The 5,015-nt window shown below is 39.7% G+C and overlaps 1 long non-coding RNA gene across 1 annotated transcript; it reads left to right on the top strand.

The window, feature by feature from the left end:
- The first annotated feature begins 466 nt into the window (after positions 1–466).
- LOC123130586 (uncharacterized) lies at positions 467–1,752 on the top strand. Its single transcript, XR_006463886.1, has 3 exons — positions 467–659; positions 772–951; positions 1,145–1,752. It is a non-coding gene; the product is annotated as an uncharacterized lncRNA (long non-coding RNA).
- Positions 1,753–5,015: the final 3,263 nt, after the last annotated feature.

Below are 5,015 nucleotides of genomic sequence, written 5' to 3'. Positions count from 1 at the left end.
ACAGGATTATATTTGGGCTCATATGCGGATGTTTACCGTGGCATAACTGACCCCACAACCTTGGAAACTTTTGCGTGCAGGGAGGCTCTAGCTCTTGCAGAGGATCTTCAGGTGACAAACATGATGATCACCTCAGATTGCAAAGGAGTGGTTTAAGATATAAAAGAAGGAACAGGAGGTCCGCATTCAGCTATAGTATATGAAATAACGCTTCGTAGAAGCTTATTCGATTCAGTTGTTTTTGTTATTTAGCGTAGAAAATAATAATTTCGAGGCTCATAATCTCGCCAAGTTCGCTTGTAACTTAGGGGTAGGGCGGCATGTTTGGCTGGGAGTCCCATGACCAACATCATGTACCTATGAGCATTGCTATTATATAATAAAGTGGCGAGTTTTCTAATAAAAAAACTAATCTGCGAGCCCAAAATAACTACTCTCTACGAGATAAAGGGGGATCCGGCGCAGGGCGGCCCAATTAGCTACCGACCGAGTACGCTAATTCGAGAGAGATCACGAGGGGGGATCGATCGATGTGGTGGACTGAGAGGACGAGCGGATCGTTCGCTGACAGAGAGGAGGGGAGACGACGCAGACGAAGAGGCGACCCCGCCCAACGCCCAGGAGACGCAGGCGATACGACCGCGGATCAACTTTGTGCGGTAGGTCTGGTCGGGACCTCCGGACCACACGCCGATGCACGTCCACGCAATGCCTGGCTGTTCGGCTGTTCCTCGAGTGAAACTGCCCCTCTAACTTTCAGTTTCTCTTCAGGCATTCATGGCGGATGATGTGTGCCCCTTGCCAGCGGTGACTAATGGATGTCTCTCTGTTTTCTCGTCCTTCTGCTGCCTCAGTTCAGGCACGTGTATATATATACTTCTTCCTCTACCACTCTCAACTCACCCTTTCCACTCCGGCGATAGAATATCCATCAGCATGGTGCTTTGCTAGGTACGTACCCTTTATATCTTCATTTTCTTCCCATTAATATACTATTCCTTCTTCCACCCAACCATTATGTTATGCTATTATCCTCCTGATCAAAATTTTGTACAAGTGCCGTTCATAATGAAATTGAGTCGGGCAGATCTTGGATATATCTCCGAAATTCTTTAGCTGATAATCTCCAATGGTTCTTGGACAGGTAAAAAAAGCCTTCCATAATCGCTTCTCTCGATCTCCCTACTTTGCTCGTTTGTCTCCGTCCACCCCCAGCACCGCTATGCTTGTAGCGGAAACCCAAGTGGCAACCGTGTTTGGCAGGTTAACCGGAAACTCCAGAAGTGGCGGTCATGCCCCCTTCAATGTCTTTAAGCACATCCACGGTCCGTCTGCTGTGGTCGCTGCAATGTGTACCACAAAAGTTAGGTGGTGCTGAATTCGTTAGATAAATTATTATTTTTGAAGTGAATCAGTAAATCGCTGCGGTGTAATTTATGAGGAGTTTCATTCAACTGAATTATATTTTCAGTTTTGCTAAAGCATATCTAGATGTGCCATAAGTATTGTACATCTAAGTCATATGTCATTGATTTTACATTGAGATTCATGTGAATATTTTTTTCTCTTTTTTTTTCTCTTTATGCTTGATTCTTATATTTTTTTCCGTGAATATGTTTCAGATTGCAATGTTCTCCTGCGAGATAGTTGCAGTCTATCTTGAGTTTGATTCTGGGCACTTTAGACATAAGTTGCTCAAGAATATGGTCCGTCTGGGGAGGCCTAATTCCGGATATACACTGCACAAATCCTCTCTGGCATAATGCAGTGCAGATGTATTGAGCGGTCATCAAAATACATAAGAGAGATGGCCCTTTCTATTGATAAAGCTGCAATTTTTTTCTTAATCCTTACTGATTAAATTACCTTTATCACAAGGATATCAAAGGAGCAATTATACTTGTCGATCATAATGGTGATACCTAAGGAGCAATTATACTACACCGTGTCAGTGATATGACAATTCTTATATTTTTTATAGTCATTATTTTATTTAATATGTATTATACTCATGCAGATGTCAGCAACTCAGCATACATATCTATAAAATTCCCCGCAAAAAAACATATCTATAAAATTCTTTAAAGGAAGCTCCTATGATGGAGCAAGGCTACTGATGGTTTTTTATATATTCCCCCTTGTAAGTTGAATATAAACTAATGTCTATTCATTTTTCAGGTTATCAAATTAGGAAAAACAATGACATACCTAATACCCCAAATATTTTTGTTTTTGAAGGCAAAAGCTTTCAAAAACTCTGCTTGCAGTTGCGTGTCGAACTGTTGCTCAATTAATAGAGCATCATTGGGTCAAAGATCATGCTTTAAAAATATGTAGAATATGAATATGAGATTATTTTTACCTGTTAAGTATTTTTAAATATTATTTTGGAATATATTTGAGTCAAACAAAATGATTTTCTAAATTATCTGTATCTTTTAAACCGTAACTTCGATTTTAACATATTATATATGAAATTTTATTAGAAAAATGTGTGGAATCTAAATATGATGTTAATTTTACCTGTTAAATATTTTTTAAATATTTTATGGAAGCAAACTTAATTTATAGCGCACGATTTGTTTTTTTATACCGGCGGCGATCTGGATTGCAAATAAACACCCAACTACAACCATATACGGAAAAGAAAACATCGATAACTACACATGCATACCTCTGAAAAATGTCGCAGGAGAAACAATAGATTTCTCATCGCGAGAGTGAGAGAAAGCGAGAGAGAGAGGGAGAGAGAGGGAGAGAGAGACACCTTAGGTTTAACCATATTCAACACACGTTTTTTGTTGTTTTGTGTGAACACAGAGGCCATCGCCGGCGAGGGTGAGAATGAGGATAAGCGGCAACACAAATATGATGCCTCACGAAAATAAAGGAGATGGATCTATTGTGGTCTTGAGTGATGGTTGTTGAGTTAAGAGCGTGTGTTATGTTTTCTCTCTCATTGCAACGCACAGACTCTTTTGCTAGTATATCTGTAAACTTCTTTAAAGGAAGCTCCTATGGAGTGGAGCAAGGCTACTGATGGTTTTTTTATGTATTCCCCTTTGTAAGTTGAATATAAACTAATGTCTATTCATTTTTCAGGTTATCAAATTAGGAAAAACAATGACATACCTAATACCCCAAATATATTTTTTTTTGAAGGCAAAAGCTTCAAAACCTCTGCTTGCAGTTGCATGTCGAACTGTTGCTCAATTAATAGAGCATCATTGGGTCAAAGATCATGCTTTAGTTAGGAACTTCAGGTCTGGCATTACAGGGACTAGTAGAATGTCCGTGCGTTGCTACGGGCTAGAATGCATATAAACAAATCAGACAAATAATTAACGTCATTTTTAAGGCCGGAGCTCATTCTTTCCTCGTACGTCCGAGCGTGTTTTGACATAAAACGGGCAACTAGACAATCCGGACACCCATATATCCAAACCAAGGGGATTGTGGTTGTCCGAACTATCCTCCATGTTATCTCCATCATATGGGCACATCACAAAAATTCCTTCCCTTTTCACGTGCCTGGTGGTTCGAGAACGGCGTCTGCCAAGTGATAAAAAAATCTCTGAAGTACACGGGAAATGCATGTGTGCTAGCTGAATCTCCACTACTAAATATATACCGATCTGCCAAAAAAAGCAATTGTTTTCTCTAGAGGAATATTGAATTCCCAATGAATATCTATCCTGCAGATAAACTAGATGTATATCGATGGATTATGAAGCTTGTAAAGCACACTAAAAATTTCAAAAATATTTCACAAGTACCATCTCCAAAAAAACTATTGTCAAGTTGAGTACTCAAACTGAGTTATAGAGATAAATAACGAAAAACAAAATATATGTTTGTACATATGGACAACTGAACAGTTTGTGCACACAATAAACTTTTCTGCTAAATGTGAATTCAGCACATCAATTTAAAGAAACCAAGATCCAGAGAAGGCAAATTTTCCAAGCAAGGAGATCCTCATAGAACTGCAGCATTTACGATGGCCAAATTCAGACTATCATGTTCCCGAGTTTAGCCCAAGTAAATTCCAGTACGAGAACCAAAATCTCCATCAGCCGTGATAAAGGTGTTACTTGTGTTACAGGTTGCAGTGAGCTAGAGATGTCGCTTAACCTTTGAGGTTGATGTGAGCCCGCCACCCTCGTCAGTCATCTTCTTGTCCACCTCAGGTGTTGAGCCTGACATCTCCATCTCCGTCAATTTCCATGTTGTGTGATCCATAAATATTTCACCAATACAGTGATGGGAGGAGTTACTCTCTGTAGGCTCCTCTCTGTATTTTAATACAATATTTTTTCACCATTACCAGCTACAAATATCTCAGCAAATAATGATTAAACAAAAATAAATAAAAATATCATTTTTACTTCTACTAACAGATTTCTACCATGAGTTTCTATATTTATGCAAACGTCATGATTTTCTAAAGTTTCATCATTTGTACAGGAACAAATAAGGAACGACCATGCATCTAGATGGGAAGGCAGTAGCAATTACTAAACTTGAAGTACTTGATGCTCGGAAATGGTTATTATGCGTGCACGAACAAAAGCAACTGGTTATAACTTGTACAATTATTCCTACCTAAATGAATAACTGTGTAATTAATGTTCAAGCATAAAAAACTTTTTAAGCGGGCTCCCATTCTCACACTTAAAGTCAATCTCAACTTTGCTGAGCCACACTTAAAGTCAATCTCAATGTTAGAATAAACCTGAGGCACACCGTTGATCATCCGAAGACCAAGCAATCATGCGAGCACGACACCGAGATTTATTAACGAGGTTCACCGATATGGCTACATTCCAGGGTCTGACTATGGGCGCTCCTTCCCATGACACCGCTACAATACCGTACCCGGTCGCCCTGGACACCGGCACATGCCGCCGGCTTTCCCTGCGTTCCGGTGCTATTATGTTGGCATAGGTTACATCGTATGTCTACCTCCGCTATATAAGAGAGGCCTAGAATACAGATGTCCTACTTGGACACGA

The sequence above is a fragment of the Triticum aestivum genome, chromosome 6A (genome assembly GCF_018294505.1).
Source record: "Triticum aestivum cultivar Chinese Spring chromosome 6A, IWGSC CS RefSeq v2.1, whole genome shotgun sequence".
Classification (NCBI taxonomy): Eukaryota; Viridiplantae; Streptophyta; class Magnoliopsida; order Poales; family Poaceae; genus Triticum; species Triticum aestivum.
The sequence above is the reverse complement of the archived record's forward strand: the minus strand, read 5'-3'. Positions and strand labels throughout refer to the sequence as shown.